Source organism: Balaenoptera acutorostrata, chromosome 10 (genome assembly GCF_949987535.1).
Source record: "Balaenoptera acutorostrata chromosome 10, mBalAcu1.1, whole genome shotgun sequence".
NCBI lineage: Eukaryota > Metazoa > Chordata > Mammalia > Artiodactyla > Balaenopteridae > Balaenoptera > Balaenoptera acutorostrata.
Window position 1 is genome coordinate 46,802,699 of NC_080073.1, and position 14,823 is coordinate 46,817,521.

General features: G+C 44.1%; 1 protein-coding gene and 1 non-coding gene across 3 annotated transcripts in view; one reads left to right on the plus strand and one right to left on the minus strand.

Annotated features, from left to right (window-relative positions):
• Positions 1-9,524: 9,524 nt before the first annotated feature.
• On the minus strand, positions 9,525-9,631 carry LOC130709143 (U6 spliceosomal RNA). The gene has a single exon (XR_009009631.1). It is a non-coding gene; the product is annotated as a U6 spliceosomal RNA (small nuclear RNA).
• Positions 9,632-11,386: 1,755 nt separating this feature from the next.
• Positions 11,387-14,823, plus strand: part of SNRK (SNF related kinase) — a 63,079-nt gene continuing 59,642 nt past the window's right edge. For both annotated transcript variants that reach the window (XM_057555502.1, XM_057555503.1), the window contains exon 1: positions 11,387-11,513. The gene's annotated coding sequence lies outside the window, so the exon portion shown is untranslated. The remainder of the gene's footprint in view (positions 11,514-14,823) is intronic.

Sequence of the window (14,823 nt, forward strand, 5' to 3'; positions counted from 1 at the left end):
AAAATTGATCAGTGTGGGCTCAGGTGTTATCAGCATGGTCCATCCAAAGTTCCCTGTCAACCTTTTACCTAATAGTTATTGATGATCATTGGCTAGATTCTTTATTTCATCAGGTGTTCCCAAGTGGTGGTTTTCTGATTCTACTATTCTTTCTGTCTTTATCAGTCGTAATTCTTCTATTAAGAACTCCTGATCATTTCTTTGGTTTCTTTGAAATACAGTTCAAACAAGGTAAGCAGAATAAATGCTTGGTTATTTCCCTTTATCTATTTTTAACTCATTTTAATGCATTGTAGTCACTGTTTTTTGATGCTTACATTGTCCCCTCCTTGGCTAGTGAAAGTCCCTTCAAGTTGACCTTTATGTGTTTTGACCTGACCCTAGTGGGATTTGATACCTCCTTGCTTTTGAGAATAAGTGTGCACAGCTACTTTCCGATGTAGTAACTAAACTTGGAAAACCCTCACTGGCCCTCCGTCCTTTTTTTTTTTTTTTTTTTTTTTTTGCCTATCCATGACAAGTAATGGTTTATATTAGTTGTATCAGTTAGGAATGCTTTCTGCTATAAGTAAGCATAAAGAACAAACAGAGTTTTCAATTTTTGCACAGCACAAAAAGTCTGGAGCAGGCAGCTGTTAGCATTTGTTCAGCAGCTCATGAGGTCCAGAGCCAGCATCACGATGATTCTCTTGGCCTCTCCTTCATGGTTGCAAGATGGCAGCTCCTGTTCCGGGCATCACGCCCACAGTTGGGGCAGGAAGAAAGGAGAAGGCCAGAGCCAGCTGCAGCTGTCCCTTTGTATCAGAAAAGCAAAAGCAAGGGAGGCTGGGAAGCGAGCAATTCATTTTGCTGGTCTTTAGAGTCAAGGCAGGCAAGGGAGCGGGGGTTGAAGTGAATCTAGGGCTACTATTTCTGGGAGAGTGATCTTGAGTCCTGAACCAACTTTCCCTATTTGCTTTTATTTTTTATTTTCATGTGAAGTGTAACACTCCTAAATTTGGAAGCGGGGTGGGACAGCTAAAAAGAGTTGTGAGTTGGAAATGAGGAAAGCATTATTTGCAAGACTGCCCTAAGGAAATAAGCGCCAGCCATTTTGACATCCATGATGGTTCAGCATCGCTCCGTTCGGTTACCAGATGCCAACTCCAGGGCCAGGGTCCGCACTGCCAAGTGTCCTGTCTCCTCACGTGCGTGAGGGGACAGACCAGTCTCACCTTCATGAAGACAGACGCTGCTTTTGAGCTGTAGAGATTCCCTCTGATGCCTGAATACCTTGTGGCCACAGTTTCACCAGAGGATGCCCAACCTTCACGCTGTTTTGGCAAAGACCAGTGTTAACCTTCAGCCAGCACTCTGTGCTGACGTGGAAACACTGAGCTTACTCTGCACTGACTGATACACAGCTGCTGCCTGGGGCCTCGGGGTCCTGCGGCCTTGGTCATCCCGGCTCCTTCCTGAGGAACTCACCCACCGTGCTCAAGACCTTCTCACATTCCAGCAACTGAGGGCTAAGGCCCGGCCTAGTGGGGGCCCGAAGACCCTTCTCTGAACAACACTAGGGCCATCCATTCTGTGTCCAAACATTTAGTGGTCACGTGGCTCTGATTTTTAAATATTTTGAATCTCTCCCATTGGAGAGAATACTTGTTATTATTCCCACTGGTCATTTCTCTTGACTGTGCATGGTTGAAGGGCAAATGGGTAGTTAATGATAACCAACTCAAGGAAGAGAGGTGGATTAATTCCATCACTGATAGTCTTGGTTTCCTCAAGGCTAATTAATAAGTCATTTGATAGAAAACTCGAGCTACTTTGATACTGGGATTTTTTGGGTTTTTTTTAGTGTTTATGCTGCAAGTGAAAGAAGCCAGACACAAAAGAACGCACTCTGTATGATTCCATTTGTTTTTTATTTTGTTTTATTTTATTTTATTTTATTTTTTGGCTGTACTGCGCAGCTTGTGGGATCTTAGTTTCCCAACCAGGGATTGAACCCGTGTCCTCAGCAGTGAAAGTGTGGAGTCCTAACCGCTGGACCGCCAGGGAATTCCCTGTATGATTCCATTTATATGAAGTTGAAAAAGGGGAAACACCCTTGGGGGGAATGCTGACAGGGAAGGGGCATAAGAAAGCTTCTGGGGTGCTGGTCTTGTTCTTTTCTAGGATCTGGGTGTTGAAACTGCTGGTCACTAACCCAATATCCATCCTCTTCTTTTCTCCTGTCGGAGCCCTGACATCCTTGTTGAGGCTGGGGTGACATGTGACAAGCTGAAAACCACATTTCCTAGCCTACTTTGGATCTAAGGGTGGTAACATGACACACTTTTGGCCAATGAGATGTAAGTGAAAGTTGATGGGACTTCCAGGAAATCTCCTTCAGGTGGACAGGCTCTGTGGGCCTGTTGTAACTCTATGTTTAACATTATAAGGAACTGACAAATTGTTTTCTGAAGTGACTGTACCACATTTTACGTTCCCACCAGCAATATATGAAGGTTTTTATTTCTCCTCATCCTTGCCAACACTTGGCATTATTAGACTTTAAATTATCCCTATTCTAATAAATGTATGGTGGTATCTCACTGTAATTTTAATTTGCATTTCCCTAATGACTAGCGATGTTGATCATCTTTTAATGTTATTTTTAGCCACACAAATATCTTCTTTGGTGAAAGGTCTATTCAAATCTTTTGCCCATTTTTAACTGGGTTGTTTGTCTTACTGAGTTATAAGAATTTTTGATATATTTCAGATACACGTCCTTAATAAGATACATAATTTCCAAATATTTTCTCCCAGGCTGTGGCTTGTCTTTTCATACTTTAAATGATATCTTTGGAAGTGCCAAAGTTTTGAATTTCAATGAATTACAGTTTAGCGAATTTTTCTTTTATGAATTGTGCTTTTGGTATCATATCTAAGAAATTTTTGCCTAAGCCAAATTCACAAAGATTTCTTTCCTGTGGTTTGTTTTTTCAGGTTTTATAGTTTTCAATTTAACATGTAAGTCTGTAATTGATTTTGAGTTAATTTTTATACATAATGTAAATTTTTTAATTTGTTTAACTTTTGTGTATGGATACCCAATGGTCCCAGAAACATTTGTTAAAAAGAATATCTTTTCACAATTGAATTCCCTTGGCACCTTTGTTGAAAATCAATTTACCAAAAACATAAGGATTTTCTGGACTTTCTATTCATCTCCATTGATACATGTGTCTATCATTACACCATTGTGACACAGTCTCAACAACTATTATTTTATAATAAGTTTTGAAAATGAGTAAAATATTCCAGCAACTATGTTGTTGGTTTTCAAAATTGTTTTGCTCTTCTAGGTAATTTGCACTTCCATGTAAACCTTAGGATCGGCATGTCAATTTCTACCCCCCAAAAATTGATTGGAATTGTATATATAAATCAGTTTGGGCAGAATTGCCATCTTAACAGTAGTGAGTCTTTCAATTCATGAAAATGGTATATATCCCCATTTATTAAGATCTTTTAAATTTTAGTGAGCAGTGTTTTATAATTTTTACCTCTTACACATCTTTTGTTACATTTATTTCTAAGTATTTTATTTTTAGTGCTATTGCAAATTACATTGTTTTCATTTCATTCTTAGAGTGTTCATTATCAGTATGTAGAAATATTGGTTTTTGTATCCTCTGACATTCTCATTTATTAGTTCTAGTTGGTTTTTTAAGATTCGCTAGTAGTTTGCAGATACAGGATCAAATAATTTGCAAATAAAGACAGTTTTATTTCTTCATTTCCAAACTGGATACATTTAATTTCTTTTTCTTGTCTTCTTGACTGGCTAGAACTTCCAGTGTGGTATTAAATAGAAGTGTTGAGAGTGGACATCCTTGCTTTGTTCTCAAACTTATGGAAAACACCTTTAGTCTTATCGCTAGTAAGTACGATGTTTGCTGTAGGTTTTTTCTTAGATTCTTTTTTATCTGTCTGAAGAAATTCCCTTTTATTTGGAGTTTGTTGAGAGTTTTATCATGAATGAGTGTTGAATTTTGACAAATGCTTTTTCTGTATATATTAACATGACCAAGTATATTTTGGCCTTTATTATATTAATATGATGTATTGCATTAATTTTGAGATGCTAAATCAACCTGGCATTCCCAAGATAAATCCCACTGGGTCATTTTTATATGTTACTGGATTTGATTTTTGTGTTTATGCTCATGTGGTGTATTGTCATGTCTTTGGCCTCAAAGAACGTGGAAGTGGATCCATTTCCAGAGCCTCTAGATAAGAGCCTAGTCCGGCCAACACCTTAATTTGAGCCTTGTGAGACACTAAGCAGAGAACCCAGTCGAGTCTGCCTGGACTTCTCACCTATAGAACTCTGAGTTCTAAGCTGAGAAGTTTGTGCTAATTTGTTACATAGCAACAGAAAACGAATACACCAACTTTCTCCAGTTTTCCTCTGCCATAGCTAGAAGTCCTGCCTCATGGCAGAGTTAATTTTGAAAAAAATAAAATCAAATCAAGATTTCTGGTTTCAAAAAAAAAGATTTCTGGTTTCTCTTGAAAAATGGGAAGACCTTGCAACTTGAGATTTAAATTTCTCACATGTCAGACCATCAGCAAGAGCTGGGTAGTGACTCTCCCCATCTTCCTTGTTAGCCAGGGTCTAGATCCTCTGATTTATCTGCTCTCGCCCTTCACCCTAGACCTACATCTCCAATTACAGGCCTGGCCCGGAGACATCTGAATCTGTAACACCCCTGATCAGCACATGCCCAGCTTATAGTAAGTGTTCAGTAATTATTTGTTGAAGGAGTGAATCAAACCACAAAACAGGCGACATGTGGGGGAATTTTACATAAGAGCACGTGAATGGACATTTGGGATGGCCAAGGCTGAGGACACCATACCCTCAGTGCACTTTGGAGATATATGTAAATATTCACAGCAACATTATCCATAATAGCAAAAATCTGGAAATAAATGAAATGTTCATTACCTGGTAAATGGATAAAGAAAATCTAGTGTATCTGTCTAACGAATACTATTCAGCAGTAAAAAGGGATGAACTACTTATACATGCTACAACATGGATAAACATTATGCTAAGTGAAAGAAGCCAGACACAAAAGACCACACATTGTATGATACCATTTAAGTGACTTTCTAGAAAAGGCAGATCTGTAGAGATGGAAAACAAATCACTGGTTGCCAAGAGATGGAAATTGGAGTGGGATTGACTGCAAATGCACAGGAGAAAACTTTTGGGGAGTGATGGAAATATTGGGGTGGATCGGGGTGATGGTTGCATAACTTTATAAATTTACTAGAAGTCATTGAATTACCACGTATTAACGGTGAACTTTACGGTATGCAGATCATACCTCAATAAAACTGTTAAACAAAACCATTAACTCTTCCAATTTTAAAATGTCCTTGGGAATTCCCTGGCCGTCCAGTGGTTTAGGACTCTGAGCTTTCACTGCTGAGGGCCTGAGTTCAACCCCTGGTTGGGGAACTAAGATCCCACAAGCCGCAGGGCATGCCCCCCCACCCCCTAGAAAAATGTTCTCAACTAATTCAAATTCTTAAAGGACCTTTGTGGAAAAAAAAATACCCCAAGTTTATGGCACAAGCCCTTGGGCTGCCTACTTGCAACCCCAGTGCTAAGCTGCATGAATAGAAATTTGAATAAAATAAAATCCTTGTCCTCCGGGAGTTCAAGATCCAAAGGGAGAAAATGGAAGAGTAAACAGCTACAGAACACTATGATAAATATTACAAGCAGGATGTGCAGGGAGGTTCGGGCCCAGAGAATGCCTGGCTCTGACTGAGCAGGGATGGGGATGCCACAGATGAGGCTGGACACTCAAGTGAGGTTTTGAAGGGTTCAGGAGATTGCAAGTGTAGAAAGTGGAGAAAAGGGGTGGGTGACATTTCCAGGCAGTGGGAACAGAATGGGCAGAGGCTCGGAGGTATGAAAAAGCAATTCCCTTTCTGAGAACTGAGAAGGTTGGAGATGTGGTTCACCTGGAGATAAAGAACAGGAAAGGAAGGCAGGGGCCAGATTGTGAAGGGCTTGGCAGGCAGTGTTAAAGTCTTTGGACAAAAGATTAAGCAGAATTTATTTGTTGGAGGAATATGGGCATCCTTCTTGTGGCCTGAATTAAACTTTGTATATCTTGGAAACATCATATTGCACTAATTTAAAAAATATCCGTTAATATACTGCTTATCATGTGCCAGGCACTGTTTTAATACTTTATATAAACCACCTTAATCCTATCAACAGTGATTCTCAAATTCTAACCTGCATCAGATTCACCTGGAAGTCTTCTTAAAACAGAGAGTTTCTAATTTAGTAGGTCTGGAGTGGAGCCCGAGAATTTGCATTTCAGTCTAGTTCCCAGCTGCTGCTGCTGATTTCCGGGGAGCACACTGGGAGAACAACGGCCTTACACCCATCTTATAAGAAAGATATCATTATCATCACCATCATTCCCATTTTACAGAGGAGGAAACAGATGGAAGGTTAAGCAATCTGCCCCCAAGGCCATATAACTCTTGGTGATGGGGCTGGCAGTCAATGCCAGGCAATGTCTGCCGTGCTTCCCAGTTCACAGGTTGCAAACAAACAGAGTTAAGGGCTGGCATTTTCAATCCTTCATTGCAACTATCAAAAATACATTACACACATACACACATACAGTCACGCACAGGCCTTAACTGACATCTGAGATAAAAGAATTAGGGATGCTAACTGATGCCAACGAGGTAGTGAGGGAACGTCTTTGAGAAACGCTTGAGTCCATTCCAGTGAAGTTTTATTTTGGTCCTACTGGATGAAGCCAGGATTCAGATATGCTCAAGTATCAATGCACAAAATGACTAATTAAATACGTAAAAGGAAATCATTAAATGTCACAACTCAAAACTGAAACGTACATGAGTCCTCAATCTCTGTTGTTTTCAATATATTTATTTTAAATGTTTCATAAATTATGAGAATTAACAATATCTAGAGAAGATAACCTTGTTATACGTGCTGCTTTGGGGGGGTAGTCCCAAGAAGAAAATGGCATTTCTTTCATGAATCGGCTTGCTTTTCACATCTTGATCTAATTTGTAGCATCTCCCTGGTTGCCTTCCAATAAACAACTTCTTCCCTAAATTGGTGGCATTATGTTATTTCTGAGATCTGAATCACAGAGACTGTAGTCCAAGCCTGCATGCTGCATCTTGTCGTTTGTGTAGAGTGCTGTATATCTAATTAAAGCTTCTTACAGGTCCATAAAAAGACCTAACATTAAAAAAGCAGTCTGGTTTGGAGAAAGCCCCAGGGCAGAATGAAGGAGGGGGTTCTTCATTAACAATAAACACATTTTCTTGAATTCAAAGTTAAGCAATCATATATTAATTTGTACTTGAGTATTTTTAAATGTTGCCTAAGCATGATCAGATCATGTTACCACATTGATGGTGCGGGACTGAAAACGGGTCACGTTCTTGCCAGCAACACTCCAGCTTCCCAGGAAACACTGGGGATGAATAAATGATTTAGCACATGGCCAGGACTGCAGCCCTCTCTCTGGAAGAGAATTTGAGCCAACTTGATTTAAACCAAGGTATTATTCTATTCCTTTTCATTTACTGTTTTGCTATTCTTTTTTTTTTTTTTTTTTTTTTTTTTTTTTTTTAGCATGCTATTTATTTATTTATTTTTTTGTAAAAAGAAGGAAGATAAGAATATACATTAATATTTGCTTGAGTCTGCGCAAAGAAACTCTGGAATACACAAGGAAGTCATGAAAGTGGCTTAGAGTGGTGGTGTTGTGGTGGCAGGGAGACATCGTGCCTGGTGGGGATGGAGCAGATGGGGAGAGAGGTGGGAGCAAAACCGTTTACTGTATGCCTCTATATTGTTTGGATTTAAGAGTCACATGGCTGTATTACCTCTTCAAAAAATAAAATAGGTATGTTTAAAAAAAATTTTTAGGGAAGACATCACACGTTCCAATAATGTGCACAATACACGTTGCTGCCTTATTTTCTTATTAAATTTAAAACTCCTTGAGGGATGAATCACATAAGAGCCTTTTAAACTAATCTCTCACATGGTTTCTCCCTCTCCAATTTCTCTTATAAACCCTTGCCAGATTAATCTTCCCAAATACCCCTTTAGACAGATTGCCAGAAATGTTTCCTTAGGGTCTCTGCCTCAAATTCAAACATCTCTGTTTGACTTTTAGGTCTCTCCCCAAACTCACCTCACCCAGCCGACACAATCTAATGTCTACTACTGAGATCCCCAACAAGCATCTTGTGCTCCCATCAGGCTGGGTTCAACATTGTTCTTGAACGTTTCCATCCCTGTGCTTTCACTTGGGCTATTTCCCCTGTCTGCGGGGATGCCTTCCACTTTGCCCTCTGTTTATCCTGAGCCTCACTGTCTTCCAAGGCCCCTCCCTTCCCTAAAGACTGTGCCTTGAGCCCATACTGATCTATCCCTTATGTGACCTCCGCGATACTTACCATCAGTAGTCCAGGCTTAACTTTGACTCCGTGTAAGATTGTTAGATCCTTAGAGATAAAGCCTATGGGACCTAAACACACACACACACACACACACACACACACACACACACCACTGGGACCCTTGGGAGGCAGCAACATCAACCATACACATCTACAGCTTTCTGGGTCCTACTAAGAAGAGGTTGTCCAGTCACAACTGTAAGGACTGGCTAGACCCCAACCCATCCCCCACTTTCTGCTTTAAGTGGGGCTTTAGGGACCCTGAGGAAATTCTCCAGATTCCTGTTAACTGTTACTTGCATAATAGGCAACCTACCTTTAGACCAAACTGAAATCCAAACATTCCTGGCTGTATCTAGGGAACTGGAGGGTGGTCCCACGTGGAGCACCCCCTCCCCCTGCCCCACCATCACCACCAGATGAAGGAAGAGGCGAGAGGACATTTGAGGGCAGAGAGAAGAGGGTTCAGCACCCGTTCTCAATCCCTTTAGCCCGCATCTGAGTGCTACGGAGCAAGACACTGCAGGTCAAACTAAAGGGCCCGTTTCCACAAGGAAGCCAGGAACCACACAGTAAGACTCCGAGTTTGTGAGGGAGCCATCTACTCTGCCAGCGTGGCTCTAGGACAGTGAGAGATGGAGAGAATGCAAGGCAGCTTCCAGATTTTTTGAGTTTTGCTGCTGGGAGGAGAACCAGAAGCCAGAGTCTGAGGCTGGTGGCCTGGTGAGCGCGGGGCAAGTGACTACTCAAGGCAGGGATGTCAGGGAGGGGACCGCTATGGAATTACAAGAAATACCAGTTCTTAAGCAACGTAAGATCCCCGTAGGGGCTGTCAGAAATCCCTGGGTGGTGAGGGAATTCTGCAGGACGCTGAGGATGGGAGTGGATGGTGGTAAGAACCAAGACATTTAGCTGATTTCTGCTGGTGTGACCTCATCCACACCCACAAGTAGATGATGCCTCAAGAAATTCAGCTTACACTTGATGTTCATCAGCGAGCAAAAAATATGGAACGCTTCACGAATTTACGTGTCATCCTTGCGCAGGGGCCATGCTAATCTTCTCTGTATCGTTCCAATTTTAGTATATGTGCTGCCGAAGCGAGCACTGTTTTGCTATTCTTATGCCCTGTTGCCCTTATAGAATTTATTCAAAACCCGAGTTACACAGCAGCAATATAAATACTCTATTTTCCAAGGGCTTATCTACTAAGGCCATTGTTTTGTGATTACTGTTCTATCTCAGGGGCTACAGACCTGGCATGGAGGTCTTCAACCACTGGAATTCCCTTGGGAGACCATTAGCGTGGTATTTTTTCCCCTTTACTTGGTTACAGGGTTCCCTGAATAGTGATATCTCCCTAAGGAGAAAAGTGCAAGGACTTCCCATTTGCCAGTAACAAAGGAATGAATTCCACAAACCAAGTTAGAAGCTCTTGCTTAACATACTGCTAGAGTTAGAATGTCAGTATCAAAGTGAGATTATTCTTTTATGATCTTTTTAAGCCAGTGTTATCCCAGAGTTGGGGCCTTGACTCAGCCCTGAGGGGCAGAGGCCCACCTGAGGCCTACAGCCCCAGGCTTTCCCCAGCCAATGAGATCCATCACCCCATGCCAGAGCCTTAGGGTAACTGGGAGTCCCCCTTTAACCTTCTGTTATTACCCTGAGGGTCTGTACCTCCCAACAATCCACTCTTGCTTCCCAGTCATCTTCAGACATGCAAAGTGGATGCCAAGGAGACAGTCTGAAAAGAAAAGGCTTCTGACACTTCCAGGTCAGCAGAGACATTTGCTAAAGCCATCTAGATTTTTCTTCTCCGTCCAGTCAATTTAATCAAACTTGGAGCATCTAAGCAGCTCCCGCCTCCCCCCACATTGTGTCCTTCTTTTCTAGGGGTCCTTCCTTGGGGGAGGGGTGGAGAGCAGGGAGAATCATTAAGGGAAAAAGCAGGTTGGAGAAATCTGGCATCTGGCTTGTCACTCCCTTCCAGAAAACCCGGAGAGCTGATCTCCATTGCGCGCCAAGCTTCCAAGGGTGGGAGACGTGAGCCCCTGCCCCTGTCTCCCACCCTCCCAAACCCTCCTCTCCGGCGAGCGCGAAGTTCCCTTCGGGAGCCACCGGCCTGGTGACCATGCCGCTGTGCACAGTTAATGCCTGGAGTGTTCTGAATCCCTAACTTAACATGCTTTAATACTTCCCACGACCTTTCGCCTGTCCACACTTTTCCAGAGGAGGCAGCCTGGCCAGGCAAGGGTCTCCCGCTGACCTTTAAAGCCAGCGCTGCATTCGGATGCTGGGCTTTTTCTCTTTTTTAAAAATGGCAACAAAATCAACAAAATTCCTTCAAATTGGGTTCCCAAAGAGAAGAAACTGTAAAGAATATGTATGTGTATACATGAATGTATATTGAATTTTTTCCCTTTCTTTGCTTAAACCTGGGCGGGAGATGGGAGGAAACTTTAAAAGGGTAAAGCGCCTGGCGCCCTCGGCCCCACGTCCCAGGACCTAGAGTCTGGTGAGGACGCGATCCCTTCCCTCCGATTTCCCCCGACGGCTCGCGCTACTTTTCTGGGCCATTCTCCCATGTCCCTAGTGCTTCCTTCTTCATCATCCCTTCTGTTCGGGCACCTCGCCCGCTTCCTACCGCCAGCCGCAGCCCAGACTCGCTGGGGTCGGGATGATGCCAGGATGCCCTCCAGCAGCCCGCGCGCGGGAGCCCGCAGGTGCGCCCCGCCCCGCCCCGCCCCGTCCCGTCCCTCCCTCCCCGCGGCCCCGCCCCGTCCCTCCCTCCCTCCCTCCCCGCGGCCCCGCCCCGGCGCTTACGTCACAGTGACGCGCGCCCCGCGCAGGCGCAAGTCGGTCCCCACCCCCTCCCCGCGGCCGGCCGCCCGTTCGGTATTATGATTATCGCTGGGTGCGGGGATTCGGCGGCCGGGAGGGAGTCGTCGGCGCCGCGACCGCTGCAGACAGACGCCCGCCTGCTGGCTGAGGTAGGGGCGAACGCGGAGCGCGGCCGGGCGCGGTGGCTGTGGGCGGGGGTCGGGCCGGCCTCCGCCGCCTAGTCGCCTCCGCCGTTGCCGGGCGCCGGAGCCGGGCTCCCGCCGCAGGCGGAAAGTAAGTTGCGCGCTCCGCGCTCCCCGCGCCGGCCGCGTCGCGCGCCGGGGAGGACGCGGGGCCCCGGCTGCTGCGGCCCCGTCCCCGCGCGGCGGCGGCGCGGCCTGGCGTCCTGGCGGCGGGCGGCGGCGGGGCCCGGATGGGAGCCGGCACTGCGGCGGCTGGCCGCGGGCGCCCGGAGGCCCTGCCCTTGCGGCCGCGGCGGGATTGCGGCACCTCGGGAGGCGCCCGCATCCCCGCGCCCCGCCCCGGAGCGGGCCGAGTGCGGCGCCCGCGGGGCTCCGCTCCCAGGTTTTCTCGTGCGGTGTGTATTCTTCACCAAACGTGTTTTCCTTTTTCAAAAGAATCTGGAAATCTGGCGTAGCAGGGGGGTTCCTTGCTAAAACTGCAGCCGTAAAATAGAATGGGGATATTGTTGTCTGTAGAGAAAGGGCATCGGGGTAAGGAAGGAGGAGCAGTGCCATTCCCGAGGGACAGCTAGAATTTTTAAGATTGGAAAACGTCCGTTCTTTTCCGTAGTCATCGCCTGTTGATTTCTTTCTGGACCGTTTTACAGAAACCTTCCTGCCTTTTATTTGGACTTGGGATCCAGGAAAGTGACAGCCTTGCATCCTGGGGGGCGGGCGGGGGGGGGGGTTCCTGGAGCTGTGCTGTTCCAACAGTTGCATCAGATAAAATTCAATAGGTTCATAGGGAATTCGGTTCAAGTCCAGTATTTGGAGGGGAGAGGAGGGATTTAGCAGTAGGGTTCTTCAACCTATAGACGTCTGAGGATATCGGATTTTTCACACTGTCAAGTTACTTTTTTCCCCTTCCATTTAATTGAGTACATTTCCACAGTTTTAGGAGCAGGTGGTAAAGCTGACTTAATGCGTTTCACGTTTTATGGTGAAAGGTGAAGCATGGCTAGCAGGTGATGGAACTGCAAATGTTCGGCATACTGATTCGATTCCACCTGATTCCTATCAAGCATCAGTTGCCTCAGTTTGGGTTCCTTGTATGGGGTTGGGGTGCTAGTCCCAAATCAGTCTAGTTTATCAGAATGTATATCGGTGTACTTTAAAGTCTGGGGTTGTCAAGGCTTATGTAATCCATTTGTTAATTTATAATCTTGTTATATGGCTCTCCAGATTTATAAAATCATTCCCTTAAGGAAATCTGTCTTCAACGTCTGCTTAAATATTTCTCTTGGAATTGGATTCTTGGAGAGAAATGTTCTGTACTAGTGGTGATTAACGCATACTAATTAGACAAGTTTAAAAAAAAATCATGTTGATTTTTTTATTTGACTAATTATGTCTATTAGGAAAACAGATGACATTCCCATTTTACAGAACTAGAAATGAGAGAAATGACATTCCCAAGGTCACTTACTGAAGCAGTATAGTAATTGAAAGTCAGGTGCACTGTGTTAACTTTTCTTAATACTCCATCTTTAAGGCTTTCCATGTAGGGAACTTTGACACCTTTCTGTTTTTTAAATTTGCACAGTTTTTATTTTGTGCAGAAAAGTTACTCACACCGTACTAATTTTTTTACTATTTTTAGTAAGTTTTCCTGTATTATTGCAGTAAGATCCATTTGTATAAAACATACAAGGACTCAGAAGTTATGTAATTTTTATTATTCTAGAACAGAAGTATAGATTGAGCCTTTATGGGTCAAATGTAATCCCATAATCCTAAAATGAAGGCTTTCAAATGTCCTTATTAAAAGTGAAGGGCTTTCAGATATTTTTACTGGGCGCAGGAAATACTATTGGTCTAAACTTTACTATGGATGTTTCATATAGAAAGTGAAACTAAATAGAAAAAAAACTTTATTTTGGAGATACTGAGCAGCCCAGGTTCTAAGCACTGGTGTAAATAAGGCTTGATTTCTCCCCTGTAGCAGCTTGTCTGAGCCTAAGAACTCATTACACAGCCCAGGAAGAAAAGGGTACAAGTACACTTTCCACATGGTCAGAATTTTAGGAATTAGAAACATAGATGTGAGGAACTCTGAAGACTTGATTTTACTGCATGCCAGCTGTTTGCCTAACAACCAAGAGGTAGAATTTTTAGCCAAGATGCTTTCATAAGAAAACTAATTATTTAGAATATGGATACTTCCCAGTGTGCATGTATGTGCTGGTCAGCTCTTAGAGCAAGTTAGGTGGAAAAGTTGAGTGGTTTGTAGCAGTTTTGAAGGTAAACTAACCTATGATCATTTATTCATGGAGCCTTTGTCTACTTTTGGGGCCCTGGGTTAGAGGGTAGCAGTAGAAAAGTGAATAAAAACTAGTTCCTGCCTTTACAGGCTATTGTATTTTTTGTTTTTTGTTTTATTTATTATTTATTTATTTTTGGCTGCGTTGGGTCTTCGTTGCAGTGAGTGGGGACTCTTTGTTGCGGTGCGCGGGCTTCTCACTGCAGTGGCTTCTCTTGTTGCGGAGCACGGGCTCCAGGTGTGCGGGCTTCAGTAGTTGTGGCCCGCGGGCTCTAGAGCGCAGGCTCAGTAGTTGTGGTGCACGGGCTTAGTTGCTCCGCAGCATGTGGGATCTTCCCGGACCAGGGCTCGAACCCGTGTCCCCTGCATTGGCAGGCGGATTCTTAACCACCGCGCCACCAGGGAAGTCCCAGGCTATTATAAATTATATTTACACCAAGGTAATCAATAACAGTAGGATCAAATGCTGTGCTGAGACATAGGCAAGACCCTTGGGCAAGGAACAGTCTGACTTGGGAATGCTTCACAGAGAAGGTGATGGTTGAACCAGTCTTGAAGGATGGGTAGAGTTCCCAGGCAGAGAAAAGGGGAGAGGGCTCCAAGGGTTCAAGGAGGGTGAAAAGACAAGGTCAGGTGGTGGAGGAAGAACTTAGATCCAAGTGGGTGAAAGGGAGTTGAGGAGGTAGAAACAGGGTGCAGCTGTTTTTGTTTCTTTTAAGACTATGGAAAGGAAGGGGGAGGAGTGGCGCAGTACCTTTGGGGATGGAGGGGGACATGTTTTGTTATTCTGTTTTAGTTTGGGAAGAGCCGGTGTACAGCCTCTTGGACTTAATGGCCTCACAAGTGAGCACTGGAAATGTGTTGTCTGTTCTGGATGATCTGGAGCTGTGTTATTCACACCGCAGATTATTTCCGTATCTTGTTTTTCCATGTATCTGCTTTGGGTTGAGGCCTTAGATCCCGTGGGAAACCATTTCT